Consider the following 16,482-nt stretch of genomic DNA (forward strand, 5'->3'; position numbering starts at 1 on the left):
CCCAGAGAATAAAATATAGAAACTTTAGCGATTGTTTTCTACTTTCATAGCAATGTGAAATAAGCACCAGGGAAGCATGGAATTTCTCAGATATTGATCCATTAAATAGGATCCGATTAGTGGTTAGCAGCACCACTCCCCTGCTTAAAAATTATTATTTGTTGTCTAAGGGGGTAAACTTTTCAACTTGGGAAATCAGGGAAAGATTCCTGGAGGAGGAAACGAGTTCACCTCTTCCTCTGTGGTTTTGCTATTTCTCAGATATGACACTCCATCTTCTAATTTTGTACCTTTTCAATGTCTGTTCCTCAATCAGGGAAGTAACTCCCTTTCCACATTTTCTTCTTCAAGCTTTCCTGGCTTCTTTAAGAATCCATTTGAACTTCATCATTTTCAGGAGTTCAGTCTCCTGCCCTCTTCTGTCTGAGATTAACTTTTTTTGCCATTGTATATTTCTTTTATTTACATTTCTTGACCTAGTATCCCCCTATTACAATATGAGCTCTTTGAGGTAGGAGACTACATTTTTGTCTTTCTTTATATTCCCAGGCCTTTGCTACTGGAATAGCACTTACATTTGTTTGTTGATTGACTTCCCATCCTTTCTTGCCCTCCCATCTGGGTTCTTGCCCATTCCATAATTCCTTTTGATATCTTCTTAATTCCTTGGGTTTTTTTTTCCCCCCTCACATTTATATGGTGACTCACTATAGTTACTTTGAGGAATATTTTTGAAAGTACTATTCAATATATTTTAAAGATTAGTAAATTGAGTCTCTCTAAAAGCTTGGCATCACCACTGCCATGCAGCAGCTATTATTAGGACTATCATTTGAATTCAGATTCCTGGCTTCCAGGTATGGTGCTCTATTCAATATTTGGCACAACCTATGTGTATTTCACTCATAGTAACTTCTTTTTTTTTTTAGGTTTTTGCAAGGCAAATGGGGTTAAGTGGCTTGCCCAAGGCCACACAGCTAGGTAATTATTAAGTGTCTGAGACCGGATTTGAACCCAGGTACTCCTAACTCCAAGGCTGGTGCTTTATCCACTACGCCACCTAGCCACCCCTCATAGTAACTTCTTAATAAATGTTTGTTCAAGTCAGAGTCCCAAAGACAAGGGTGTGGAGCTTTTCTACAACTCTTGCAGCTTGCTGATCAGCCAGTTTTTCCTAGCTCAGTTTCCAATGATCTTTGACACAAATCTAAGTCAATAGGAGATGCAAAAAAAGTTTGTTGAATTGAATGGAATTCACACTGCTATTACCTATTTTGGATTATCATTAATTCTGTTTGTGTCTCAACTCTGTAAACTATAAATTTTATGAGGGGAGATATCATGTCTTATTCATTCTTTTATCTCCCTCCTCAGTGATTAGGTATAAGAAGGGATCTAAATCAATATCTCTTGAATGAATTAATAAGGTAGATTAGTGTATTTTAGGAGCCAATGTTTACATAGGTGTTCATCTATGTTGCCTTATTTGATCTTCATAAGGACCAGAAGAGAAAGATACTTACAGGCATCATTATCCAGGATGTCAGGCCATCAATACCATATGAAGCACCTATGATACCCAAGCACTGTAATGAACAATGAGGATCTAAAGAAATGTAAAAGATAATCCCAAGGAGCTCACAGTCTAATGGAGGAGACATCATGCAAATAACTACATGCAAAAAAGCTATAGACAGGATAAATTGGAGATAATCAACAGAGGGAAGACACTAGAATGAAAGGGGGTTAAGAAAGTTGAGATTTTAGCTGGGACTTGAAGGAAAGGATGGAAGCCAAAGTATAGATAAGGAGAGGGAGAAATGCAAGCAAAAGGGACAACCAGTAAAAGTATCTGGAGGTGAGGAATGAAGGGTCTTCTATAAGAAACAGTAAGGAAGTCCGTGTCACTGGATCAAAGAGTATGTTGTGGTAAGTAAAGTGCAAAAAGATGGAAAGGTAGGAAAAGGCTAGGATAGGAACGACTTTCAAAACCAGAGTATTTTCTATTTAATCTTAGAGTTTATTGACTATAGATAGAGCATAGTAAAGTAAAACCTGTGCTTTAGCAAGATCAATTGGAAAGTTAAATGGAGCATATTGATAGGGAGATCAATCAGAAGGTTATTTTAATAGTCCAAGAGAACCAGAGAGATTATGAAGAGAAAAATGACAGGATTTGATAATTGATTGAATATGGGAACTGTGAGACTGAGAGAAGATATTCAGATTGTGAGCCTGGGTGACTGGAAGAATGATGGTCCCTCAACATTTATATTTAGGGAAATTCAGGAGAGAGGAGTGTTTGAGATGAAAGACAAGTCAGTTTTGCACAATTTTGAGATGTCTATGGGACTCAAGTTTAGGAGATCCAATAGGCAGTTGGAGATGTAAGACTGGAGGTCAGGGAGGAGACAAATCATTCTGAGAATCATCTGCATAGCAATAATAAGTGAATTCATGGGAACTGATGAAAAATACTAAGTGAAATAAAGGAGGAGAGTGAAGAGAGTCAGTGGTTCATTGGTTCTGGAGTTCGAAAAATCTAAATAGTTCATCCCCCTCATTTTACAGATTAGAAAACCAAAGATTCAAGATCAGGATTGATTAGTCCCCCAGGTCCCACAGTTATAATTAGTAAATCTTGGATTCACAAAATCAGAATTTGAGAACTAGACCCTCAATGACCATTCAGATCAGACCACAATTTGAAACCTTTGTTTCCAAATCTAGTATTATTTCCAATGTACCGAAGTCCTCCTGACAAAGTAGATCAGTTGTTTCTAACCTGTTGGAAGGACATAGGATCTTGGTAACAGAGGAATACCAAGGCCATCAATGGGCATCCTAGCTGCTCCTGGAAGAGAGATTTTTATCTATTACCAAGAGATAAAGACCTGAGAAAACACCTAGTAGTCCTGAAGAAAGCAGTCAAAACTGAGCAGCTGTCAGATGCATAGAGCTCTTGAGTTCCAGAGTGTTAGCTTGAACAATGATACCAGCAATCCTTCAAAGAACAAGACAGCTATGCTGATGCTTGCCAAGGCATTCTCTCTGGTAATAAGCTTCTTTATTTAACCAAAGAAAACCCTGCCACTCACAGGAGAGTCTGAAGAGCTGCAGTCTACTGATCTCAGAAGAACTGAAGGACTCCATCTCTCTGTGCCTCTATTTCCTCATCTATAAAATGGGGGAAATGGAATTTGCATTCTCCATCTCATAAAAATTTTATTTAAAATCCCTTTGATAAGGTAATATTGCATAATGAATAGATTGCACAGAAATAAGGATACATGAAAGGGAAGGTTCAGTGCCAGAGTTTTCCCTCCCCGTAGCTCTCAGATATCTGGGACCATCAAGATGGCAGCTCTACCAAACATTCCTCTCTAGTTCTCAGAAGCTTTTAGGCAGCTCAGGAGAAAATGTGTCAATACTATAAGACTATGTGAGATCACCGTCATGAGAGCTCTTTATTCCCTGTGTGATGGCAACCCATATAGGACTTGGTAGATAGTCTTCCAGTGGATCCTGAATGGTAAATTCATCACCCTTTGACCAACCTGGTGATGAGTTTCTCCATGCTTCATGAAGCTGGCTTTGCAGCAAATAGATATACCATCCACTATGAAGTTCAGACTCAGTCTTTTCAAGTTACCAGGATCTATCAGAGTCGAATCTCAGCTGGCATAACATTTTCATGATATGATGGGGCATCGGGAAAGAATATTACTGGAAGGAAAGAAAAATATCAATTAATCAACATACTTTTATTGAGAACATATTATCAGATGCTGATATTTCTTTTTTGAGATATCATTATTGACATTTTTATATCATTTACATTTCCCAGTGTATGTAGTCCTCTTTTATCATCCCTCTCAAAGAGAAATCCATTATAATAAAGAATTTTAAAAGAGAATACAGTTAAGAAAAGCTAACAAATTCATGAAGAATATTGATCTCTCTTCCTGTAAAGTACTAGGTATGGGTTTCATATGTCTCTTTTTGAAGGAAGAATAAAGATGGAGGAGTAGAAGGAACATTCCAGCCATGCCAACATTCCCCTACTTTAAACTTTAAAATAACTTGTCAAATTGAGTTCTGGAGTAACATAGTCAATAAAGGTTGAGGTAAAACATTTCTCCAGCCCAAGCCAACATATGGAGTTAGAAGTCTGTGACCCTGAGATAGAGGCTGTCCTGAAACTTAGCATAGTAGTAACACCAACTATGGGTCTTGGACATGGCTACAATGACAGCAGTAATAGCAGCAGCAACAGTTCACCTAGAGATAGTGAAACTGCACAACTGGTCAAAAAGAGATTACAGATGATTGCTATGCATACTGGGAGCAGACTGGACTACTTGACAACTCTATTGTCCAAGAATCATTTCTTGGTCACATTTTTAGAGCAGAAAGCTAAAAGGAGCCCTAGTTCTTGTTAGTGGTTTCAGGGCAGAAAGAGCACAGGAGTTTGGCTCCTAGGTTCCGGAGATCATTAACACTCACAAGGAATGGGCACCCTTACTGAGTGAAGATCAGGATAGTGGTGACCATACCTCTTCTCAGATCATACCACCTTAGAGGCACAGAAAACTTAGAGACTCCCAGAACTAGCTGAAAAATTAATGGAGTGAAAGCTAATGATAGCTGCCACCCCCTGCTCAGGTAAACAAAGTCCAACTCTAACATAAAGCTAATAAATAGACAAGAAAATTAGGAAACAACAAGAAAGAACCAGTTTATTAAATTTTATTATGGTGATAAGGAATCTAACAGTGATGTAAAAATATCTACAGGCAAAGTCTCAAAGAAAAATGGAGATACTTCTTTAAAGCCATAGAGCTAATCACAGAGTTCCAGAGATAATTTTAATGTGGCTAATCCAACTATGTAATTCATGAGCCCCCACCAGTGTGGCTTGCCCTTAATAATCAGCTATAAATTCAATGAATTTATTCAAAGTATTTCCTCTAAAATCTATGGTGCACTTTCTCACAGATACACAAAGAATCTGGGGTAGAAACTAGGGTAAGAGTAGGCATGGACTTAAAATACAGTGTTAGTGAGACCTGTCTGTAGGGAACATGAATCCCCAAAACAAATCAATATCCTCAAGATTGCAAGACATTGAAATGTTTTCTTTCTTTGGTGGGATCGTCAAAGTTCACTGTGGGATGTACTGTCAATGATGAATGAGTCATAATGCTGCTCAGTTGGACTATTTACACACAGGATAGAACAATTCAATTAGACAAGTCAAAATATGATGGTGGGCTGGGTCAAGCAAGTGGTTTGAGCTATCTTCGATAAGCTAATCCAGGTGCTAAACTAGTCCAGTCAAGTGGTTCAATGGTTGAGAGCTTCTCTGGATATTATCTGTTGACTAAATTGATTCACCAGACTCCCTGAGTTCTTATCTTTAAATACATTTAATCATAGGCTTGGTTAGATGGTTCTGTGGTCTCTCCATCTGGAGTGTTACAGGGCTCTTTTTGGCTCATGTACTTATGTGTTCTTTCACCTAGGACAGGGGCTCTAAGCATTGTATTGGCAGAAACCTCTCCTCTTTTGACATCCTCAGAGCTGATGCTCTGAGGTTTATCACCTCCTACCAGGAAATGGAAGGGATCTAACCTCTTCTGTTCAACAATCCATAGTATCTTAGAGCCAGTTTCCTCAGACAAGGACTCTGCCTTGGCTTAAGGTGATCAGTTCCAATTTAGCTTATTATATTTCCCAGACTCCTCTTAGGGTCATAAGCAGATGAATGGGTAAGGACAATGATAAGCAAATTCATTGACTTTGCTGGCCTCTTTTTACACATTTACAATATCCAAGCTTCTAAACTTTTCCAAAATAAGGAATGCCTCTTTTGCATTTGAAGACTTTCTACATTACCAGTTCAGTGTCTCTGTCAGATATTTTAACTTATTAAAGTGTCACAATAGTATTCTTAAATAGGAAATCCCTGGATAAGAAAACTCTTCTTAATAAATGTGACTCTCTACCTTCATTATTTTTTTTGGCTTTTGTAAGGCAATGGGATTAAGTGACTTGCCCAAGGTCACACACTTAGATAATTATTAAGTGTCTGAGGCTGTACTTGAACTCAGGTCCTCCTGACTCCAGGGTCAGTGTTCTATCTACTGTGGCACCTAGTTACCCCAGCTCTGTGCCTTCTTTATAACTTATTGGTTTATCGAAGTGGAGAGAGCATTGAGATATTAGGGGACTTGTCCAGGATCATACAGTCTGTGTCTGACAAGGGCAGGATTTGCACCCAGGTCTTCCTGACTTAAACTCTAGTTTTCTATCCAATACTCCATGAAATTTCCTAAGAGAACTATCCAGAAATGGAATGCAAGTGAGATCCCTGACACTCAAGATCTTTAAGCAGAGAATTGGTGACTATTTACTACACATTTTGTGAAGAGAATTCAGGTGGTGGTCCCTGAGCATCGTCCCTTCCCTGAGACTATAATTGTTACAACTCTAAACTTTTTCTCTAAATCTTCATTCTCATAGCCCAGAATCCATTTCTTTCATTCTGAATGTGGTTGCCTGTACTCACTGGACAATAACACTGACTTGGAGAGCCCAGTGAGTGGTGTGTGCACAGTGTCTATGAACTCAGTCCTCAACTGAACATGTGTGTCTTGCATACCCCTCTCCTCAAATTGACCAGAATCAAGTCCAAGATCCTCTATCTTATTTTCTCAGTCTTCTTTATACAGGTATTTTGCTTTAGGAAGCATGTGTCTTGGGAGAGCCGACAGATGATTACCCTGGCTTGCTTCCTATGCATGCACAGAGTTACATGTGTGTTCATATGCCCATGTGATTGATTGCAGGAAGAAGTGAGTGTTTGACCATTGTATATGTAGAGTTGCTATACATATATGAACATATCTTAATGTATGACTTATCAAATGTTTATAAAAGATATGTATACATGTGTATATCATCACTGTGAACAAATATGTTTTTATATACAGGAATGCATTCCTATGTATATTGAAGTAGTTACTAGTATCTATTTACTATTGTATAGAAAGCCAGGAGTCTACAAAACAAATTTAAAAAATGAAAGAACTCTGGGGCAGCTAGGTGGTGCAGTGGATAGAGTACTGGCCCTAGAGTCAGGAGGACCTGAGTTCAAATCTGACCTCAAGATGCTTAATAATTACACAGCTGTGTGGCCTTGGGCAAACCACTTAACCCCATTTGCCTTGGGGAAAAAAACTAAAAAAAATGAAAGAACTCTTTATCTGCCAGCTAATAGTGAAATGTTAATTTTCATGTTTTATTAGTATATATAATAATATTATTACATAGATGATTAGTTTTAATGCAACATCACATACAGAGTACAGGAACCAGTTAGGGAAATTAGGATTTCTATCTAAAATCCCTGCCAGCTGAGACATTTTACTTGTGAAAAATCTCTTGCAGTTTTTGAACATGCTGTGTTTTGGGGTACCATCTAACTGATAATCTGCAAATGTATTATTGCTTTATCCTAAGGGTCATATAGGACCATACCACAATTGATGGTTATTTTATATGAGTATTGCAATGACTATGGTAGAACATTGAGTGGAAATTTTGAAGAAACCTTAGAAAATATGGTAAAGTTGTGAGTTAAAAAGATTAAAAAGATAAGCGCTACTAAATTAATGTATCGGTTGATTGGCTTGACTGAATTGCTTTTTATTCCTTGTTGTAAGAGATGGCTTCCTGAGTAGGAGAAAAGAGAGGGATATATCCCTAAATTATAATTTTATAAAATAAAATATATCAATAAAAATTAATGTTTAAAAATTTTAACATCTACCTGCTTCTCTCTATAAATGAACTCCCCATCCCCCACCCAGGATCTCTGTCTATAGTGTTATGTTAAGGAATACCAATAATGAGATAAGAGAGTCTAGTCTTCAGGAGGAATATGTCTCTGCCTGATTTCTCAGAGTCATAGGAACCTCTGGGTCTATATCCATTAGGCTCATAGAATGTCTGATCTTAAGGGATTTTTACACAATGGAGAGTCAGAGGTTGGAAAGATCTTAGAACACAGATTTCAGAAATGGGAAGGACATTTAGGACTTTGAATTTTGGAACTAGGAGGGAGCTTAGAACAGAGAGTGTTCTATGTATAAGGTACCTCAAACTACAGAACATTAGGGCTACAGGAGTCTAATTCTCTTATTTTATAGATAAGGAAGGTCTAGAAAGGAAATGTAATTTACCCAAGGTCACACAGTAAGTTAATGAAAAAAACAGGACTAGAGCTCATGTGTACTGACTCCCCAGTTTGATGTAATTCCTCCTACATTTTAAAATGGTTTGGGGAACTTGGCAAAGAGGGTGCTCACCTGTCATCCTATTCAGCCCCACACAGAACCACAACGTCTGTCAAGACTCAATGCTGGAAATAGACAGCAGGCCCTGGGGTAGGGAAATGATTCCTCTTTCTTCTGTGCGTCACCTCTGAATCACTTCCAGATGGGGCTGGGAATGGTGCCGAACGTTAAATCCAGGAGACTTGAAACTGATGTCACTGTCTTACTGTTGCATTCGGATCATTTAGCAGAAGTGTCGGGGCAATGGGGAGAGTATCAGCCCTAGATTATTGCGAAGAGATGAAAGGGTGTATAAGAGAGTTGGGCACTTATCCCAAATCTGTTATCTTCTGCCACATCTAAAATAACTCAATGATCACATTCACCACATAAGCTTGCATTAAGCACCCTACAAAGATTTTCTGAGAAAAAATACCTGCCTTCATGGAGTTTACAATCTAGGAGAGGCAGGAAACATTAATTCAGAAAATGATAACTTACAACACTTAATATTAATTGTTTCAGGAAAATAGAAGTAAAGTGTTATGTGACATCAAAGGATCACTGATCATTCTTTTTCCAGTTCTTCCAGATCTCTTCACCAACATCCTCTGTTGACTTCTCATTCAGGACATTCCCTTCATTCCTGCAGCCCCCCTTTCCAACTGATGAATTCCTCTAAAATTTCTGTTTAGAAGTGTCCAGCCATCCTTCATTCCTTTCCTATATCCTCTTCTGACTCTTAATTTGTGATCCTGTGATTTCTTTCCATTTTGAGTCAACTGCTTCAGTGATTATTCCTCCTAGAAAACATCCTAGCTCTTAATTCTGCATAAGTGCTCCACTGTATCTCAAAGCAGTACTCCTTTGCTGCCACCTGTTAGACTCCATTGCCATTTTCAAAGAATAGCTCCAAGTGCTGTCTTCTATTTCTTAATGACCCCAACTACTCAGTTTCCTTCCCAACTCTGCATTTGACTCATTGGATTTTACCACACTTTTCTGGTTTCCTTTTAACCCTAAAATTCCTTCAACCCCAGTAGCCTTCTCACCTTGGGGCATTCCTTTGCTTGAGGTCTTTTTCTAAGTTAACAAATTCCTCTTGGAACCTTAATTTTGAGGAATGGTCTGGCCAATCATTTATTCCTCTATTAGCTCTGATTTTGATTCTCCAAGTATCACTTTTACCCCTATGCTTTTCAGATCCCCTTTATATGATGTATCCGTCCCTCATGTGATTCTAAGCTCCCTGAGGGAAGGAACTATAGTTCTTTTTTTGCTTATATTTGCATCTTCAGAACTTAGGTTAGTGCCTGAACATAGTAAGCATTTAATAAATGTTTGTTCTTCACTGACAAATTTAGATACGGAAGGAACCTCAGAAACCCTCTAGTCTGAGTTGAAGCCTTGGTTTTAAATATATGGAAGCAAGTGGGATTAAATAACCTGAGGATGATGGTAATTACAGACTTGTAGATCAGGAAAGCCTTTTTTGGAAAAAGTGGACTTTGAAAAAGTGGCTTGAAATAATAGTAAGAATTCAAGGAGAGGAAATAGTGTCAAATGTAATAATTATGCCAGGTGAAGTTTGTAGCTTGGGGTTTTTTTTCCCTGGAGATAATTTGTGGATTCTTTCCATTGGTATTCATACCACATTTGTCACATTATAATATTCAGGGGTTTGGGGAGGGAAGGCTTATTTTATTCTTTTGCAGGACTTGTGATCCTTAAATTGTTTCTTTTAGCTTAATAGGTTTTGTTTGTATAGAGATCAAATGTCCTTTTTTTTTTTTTTTTTTAGTTTTGTTTTGCAAGGCAATGGGGTTAAGTGGCTTGCCCAAGGCCACACAGCTAGGTAATTATTAAGTGTCTGAGGCTGGATTTGAACTCAGGTACTCCTGACTCCAAGGCCGGTGCTCTATCTACCGTGCCACCTAGCCACCCCTAAATGGCCTTTTAATATTATTACTTTTTGCTTCTCTTTTTTCTAGACAGTCCTTCCTTTCTGTGAATTAGTATTACAAAAAAGTTGTTTCCTCTTCATTTCATTGAAGACACATTATATAATGGATACAAGTTTCTTTTTCTATTCTGCCAATTATTTCTGCTGTGAAACCTATAAATTCTACTTTCATGATTCATTTCTTTATTGAACTATTCATTAACTTCTTGCTGTGATTTCATGCTCTTTTGGAAATACACAGAGGTCTCTTTCCCCATCAGGTGTTGATTCTTTTTTTCTCTTTTCTTTCAATAGTTACTCAGACATGTTTGGACTCATTTAGTAGTTTTGGAGACTATCTTAAATATTAATATATCCCCTGCCAATTTCTCTGCTTGAGTTCAAGGTTTTTAACTGAGTTTTCTTCTTCCTGAGATCTCTGGTAACTTTGGTCTTTTCCCTTATATTCCTTCTATTGCTCATTTTCTGACTCCTTCCCCTTAGGTGATAAATATCTTAAAGTTTGTACCTCAAAGCTTTCTTAGCCTCCTCTCACACTGGGAGATTTACTTTACACCACCCTCAGGACCTTCACTTTTGGGGAAAGAGAATTAGTCCCAACTGAATACAAGGTCTTTTTCAGGTCTGGTAGAACCCCTTTTCCTCCTCCCATATATTCTAGCCCCTTTCCCAAGTTCTCCTTGGCTAAGCACTAGACACTCCAGACAGGGCATATGTCTATTTTTATATGTTTCTATTTCCTCCACATAGAGGGGAACAGGGGAGAGAAGGAGATTCTTTTTCTTGTTTTCCTAGAATGCTGGGGTGAGGCTAGTGATAGGGAAGGTATGCTATCAAAGACTATAGCCATAGGGAGTTTCCAATACAAGGGCATTAAGCTCAAAGGGAAAATGCATCACTGAACTGCACATAAGAATCCTTGTTTGTCACACGTTGACTTAGAAAATCACAAGCTAATATTATCTATGTTCTATTATATTTTATTCATTTTGCTAAATATTTCTCAATTACATTTTCATCTGGTTCAGGCAGCATCTGTTGCAGGTCACATCTTTGATATTTGTGCACCATATCCATGAGATTACTGGTCCCAACTGAAGGGGGGAAACCCTTTTAACAGTTGAAGATGAGGAGAAAAGGCACTCCAGAAACAGAGAACAGCTATGTGTAACTTGTGATACATTTGGAGACAGTCAGCTGCCCGACATGAAAATATATAATGAGTTGATGGAATATCATCATATTATGGAGGGGTTTAAATGACAAGCAAAACATTTTATTCCGGAAGCAATACAGAGTCCTTGGAGATTTTTGAGCAGAGAAATTCCATGAGCAGATGCATCAAGGGAAGTGCCCTGGAGTGTGTGAAAGAGCTTAGACCCAGCAGTCAGACTAGATTTCAAGTTCCATTCATGCTTCCAACTTTGAGTAGCATGACTTTGGGTAGGTCACATTCCTCCCCCCCCCCCACCTTAGGACCCAGTTTCCCCTCTGTATAATAAGGAGGTGGGTTAAATAATCTCTAAGTTCCTTTCCAAGTATAAACTTCTGTGATTTTTTTAATAACTTTGTCTTTTCACACATGAATTACATTTTAAAGCTATAAATGTTATAAGTATGACTTTTAGCATAAAATATATCAAAGGGAGGGAAAAGCTTAACTAGGAGCAGGATCTCTACAAAGAAAGGTAAAAATTGGAGAAAGTCCAGGCAATAACAACTTGGTGATTAGAGGTCTAGAAAATGGTCCCTTCCATGAAGAAAGGTTCAAAGAATTGGGTTATAGAGGAAAGCAAGAAAGAGGGGAAGAATTGTTTGGAAAAGAATTCTACAATCCATTGAATGAGTCTACTGTTGGACTTGCTCTGTTCACATCTAGAGAGAACTTTAAGGTTTGCAAAATCACTTAGCTCACACTGAACCTGTGCTGTTAGCATAAAGATTTGTATCCCTATTTTTCAGGTGGGGAAACTGAGACTCATAGAGAGGAAAAGACTTTTCTAGTAAGTGTTAGAGTGAGAGAAATACAGGTCAAGTTTAAAAGAAAGTTTTCTGATTCCAAAGGATCTCTGAGTCCTCCTATAAGGGATTCTTGAGTCATCAATTTAGAATTAGAAGAAACCTCTAAGAAAATCTCCAGCCCATCCCCTTCTGGATGAGGAAACAGAGGCTCCTAGAGGTACATTAAACATCTAAGATCACATAGCAGAGGGAGAATTTGAACTGGGGTCTTCTTACTATAATTGAGTGCTCTTTCCAAAAAACCATGCTGAAGTTAAAAAACTTCTGTCTATGTGTGCTGAGATGCCTTACCAATGTGGAAGAAGCTAAGAGGTAAATAGAGGGAGTCCTGGGAAGCAAATAGGTAAGGCCTTATAACCCACATATGTCAGAGCTGTCCAAGAGCCTTGCTTACATCAACCCTCTGTAATAGCAATATAAGTTTTGCTACTCTTAAGAAATTTTGCTGCGTGTTTCCCTTTCTGCAAGACCAGATAGGCACAGGTTGGATGCTCTGAAAAATGAACCACCCCTTTCTCAATGTAGCAATACCAATGACTATACTATTCTATAAGACCCTGCACTCTCCCTCCAACCCCTATTACCCATTCACACAATTGTTTTTATGCCCAGTAAAGAATCCAAGTTATAACTCTGACCTAGCCTATCTTGCTTTGAGGCTCATAGGCCATGGATTGCCCTCTTCATACCTAAATAATTTAGATATCCCCATCAGCCCTGGACTGTGGCAATCTATGAGAGTCTTCAAGGAAAGTATGTTCTATAATGTAAACTCATATCTATACTTTGTCCTATAAACACATCTCAGATATAGGAGTACTTATTGGCGTTGGTGATACTATGGAGTTAGAGAGGGAAAGGCCTGTGATCTCATGGGTTTAGCACAGTTCAAGGTAAGGAAGCTGTTTTCACAGTGAATTCTGGAGCACTGAGACTAGAGTCAAAAGGATTTAAGTTCCAATATGGCCTTAGACTTTTAATGGCTGTATGATCCTGAGCAAGACACTTAAGCTTTGTCTTCCTCAGTTTCTTCATCTGTAAAATATAGTTATAGCACCTATTCCGCAGAGTTGCCATGAGGATCAAATGAAATAATAGTTGTGAAGTGCTTAGAACAGTGCCTGTCCACTAAGACAAAATGAAACCTTCTTTGCTATTTAGAGATTCACTTAAAGTACCGAGATTTTAGGTGCTGATTCACACAAGTTAGTCTATGTCAGATTTAAGACTGGAATGCAAGTCTTCTTGTCTCTACCTTTCTTTCTACCCACTTTGTTTCTGTGCCATCTGTGGGAAAGATCCTCTCAAATATGGTATCTCCTTATCAACCCATATCAAAGGAGCCAGGCCGTAGTGTCTTCATATCCACTAAGTTGATTGAATTGCCCAAATACAGAAGGCTCTTGCTGCCTCAACAGTCAGACCTAGGGGAGCACATCTATCCTTCAGGGAAGCATTTCCTGCCTCTAAAATCTCCTGCCAGTTTGTTAATGGAATAATGTTTAAAAGTCTATGAGTGTTTGACAGATGCTTAGTTTTGCTTTATCACACATGATCCTATGTCATAATTCTGAGTTTTGGACCCAGAGCAAGGTGAAATGGCTGTGCCTGAGATACTAAATAGCATTTACATTCTTGGCCAACCAGATTTCTGTCCTCTGATGATTGACCTTCTTTGTCCTTTGTCCCCTTCAAGAGAAAGACAGAGGGTCAAAGCCTGCAAAAGAGATATGCTGGCAGAAAAGGATAAAAATAGACAAATATATAGAAGCAAGGAAACAGTGACAAAAATGTAGAGACAAAGAAAAATACTAGGAGAAAAAAGATGAGACAAAGAGAGACACCAAAAGGGCAGAGGCATAGACAAATGGAGAGAAAGAGAGGAGAGGAGGGGAGAGAAACAGGAGAGGAGAGGAAGAAGGGGCAAAGGAGGGAGGGAGAGAGAGGAGAAAGAAAGAAGCAATGAGGAAGGGAGGAAGACAAAGAGAAGAAAGCGGGGAGGGAGAGAGTGAAGGAGAGTGCAGCTCTCAGCTCTTCACTCAACAAACAAATGACCCCCAGATACCCAAAAACCTATTATGAAGGTAATTCACTTGCTGTTGTCTTTCTCATTACACTGAAGTCGATGTTATTATTATTGCCTGTCATTTATATTATATGGGAAGTGAATGTTTTTTTCATCCTTACCCAATCTTGAGTTCACAACCCTCTCATTATTTTGTACAGTTCACTTTTCTTTTATCTCTTCTTCCTCAATGCTCTCAATTCTGTGTTCTATCTTTATGGTGCTCTATGTTCTAAATATCCTTGCAATTCTCAATTCTACATTCTAAGATCCTCCTGGCTCTGACATTCTATGTTCCAAGGTCTCTTTGTCTCTAATATTCTAGTTTCAAATGCCCCTTTCAGGTATGACATTCTATATTCTAGGATCTGTGTTTTATATTCTAAGATTCTTTTTGTTATAACATTCTCAAAGGCAATGTGGTGAATTGGCAGTATTACTAGACCAAGATTAAAAAAGAATTAGGTTCAAATTTCTCCTCATACTATCTGGTCAAATAACCCTAGGAAAGTAATTTTCTCTCCCTGAGCCCCATTTTCTTCACATGAGATCATGTAAGCAAAACCCGCTACAAACTTAAAAGTGCTATACAAATGTCAGCTTTGATTTTGTTTTAGGGATCTTCTCAGCATTCCGGGTTCTAAAACGTGTTCCAGTTCTAACATTCTATATTCTAAAGTCCCTTCTAACTCTGGAAATTTATGTTCTAACTTTCTTCCTTATGATCCTCTTTCCAGATCTAGCAGTCTCTGAACCTAAAGAAACCAAAATATTGCTTCCTATATATCCCTTCTGGAGGTAGGTAAGTTTGGAAATATTTATTGCAGTGGTTTAACTATTTTGCTAAAGTTGGGAGTCCTCTACTTCCACAAGGAGTTGAAAACCAACAACCTAATTTTATGACAGTTACCATGTAGTCATCATCCTTGACAATATGACTACTTTTTTCCCCATTTTAAGGCTTTTACAATATTCTGGATTGGTTCCTAAATGATTAAAGTATAATGTTAATTGGTCATGGATTTGAAGCTCAGAGAGACTTGCTAACTCCAGTCTTTCCCACACTTAGACTTCTATACTATTCCATGCCATCAATTTCATTATTTTTGATCCAAGATAAAAAGAAGTTTTAGGGTTAGAGAGTTCAGATAATTCATTGCCCCAGAGTTTCACTGTCTTGGAAATTCCTCAACATAAGTTTCATACTACTGTGGATTTTGGGTTACATTTTCAAGAGTGAAGGATAACTTCCACAGTGCAAAACCATGAAGGGCACATGAAGTAGGTTGAGGTGAGTGCATTAGGGGCAGCTAGGTGGTGCAGTGGCTATTGCACTAAGACTGGAGTATGGAGTATCCAAGTTCAAATCTCAGGCACAGACACTTACTTGCTATTATGACCCTGGGCAAATCTCTTCATCCCAATTGCCTCAAAAAAGGGAGGGAAGGGTGTGAATGCTTCCAGAAGTTAAATTTGGATTTTAGCAATCCATTGGACCAAGTCTTTTAATGATATCAGTCTTTCAGTCAATCAATATTTATTAAGCACCTATTATGAGTCAACTACGCTAAAGAAAGGCAAAAAATAATTCCTGCTCCTAAGGGGCTCACAGCCTCATAGGAAGGGAAAGAATTAGCAAATAACGGTATGAAAACAAGATGTGTGTGTGTGTGTGTGTGTGTGTGTGTGTATGTGTATGTGTGTGTAGTCTAAATTGAAGATAGTTTTAAAGGAAAGCATCATTGTGAAAAGATGGGAATCTTTTGATAACACAGTTAGATGGATTCACACCTGATTGACTGGACCCAAAGAATAATCATTGATGCATGTATGATATCATGGAGGAAGGAATTAGTGAAGAGTCTCGGGGATCTGACTTGACCCTATGTTGTTCAACATTATAATCAATGATTTCAATGAAAATATAAATGACATGCTTATTAAATTAATGGAAGAAAAATACTGGGATGACTAATATATTTGACAATATAATTAGGAATCAAAAGGATCTCAATAGGCTAGCCCAGGGGCTCTCAACTTGATGCCTACAGATCAACATGTATATATAGATTTCAAGGAGTCCATAAACCAGG

General features: G+C 38.2%; 1 long non-coding RNA gene across 3 annotated transcripts in view; it reads right to left on the reverse strand.

Annotated features, from left to right (window-relative positions):
* Positions 1-3,448: 3,448 nt before the first annotated feature.
* Positions 3,449-16,482, reverse strand: part of LOC141491220 (uncharacterized) — a 28,570-nt gene continuing 15,536 nt past the window's right edge. For all 3 annotated transcript variants that reach the window (XR_012469532.1, XR_012469535.1, XR_012469533.1), the window contains 2 exons: positions 8,373-8,621; positions 3,449-3,726 (listed from right to left, as the gene is read on the reverse strand). This is a non-coding gene — a long non-coding RNA (uncharacterized LOC141491220). The remainder of the gene's footprint in view (positions 3,727-8,372; positions 8,622-16,482) is intronic.

Source organism: Macrotis lagotis, chromosome 1 (genome assembly GCF_037893015.1).
Source record: "Macrotis lagotis isolate mMagLag1 chromosome 1, bilby.v1.9.chrom.fasta, whole genome shotgun sequence".
NCBI classification, from domain to species: Eukaryota; Metazoa; Chordata; class Mammalia; order Peramelemorphia; family Peramelidae; genus Macrotis; species Macrotis lagotis.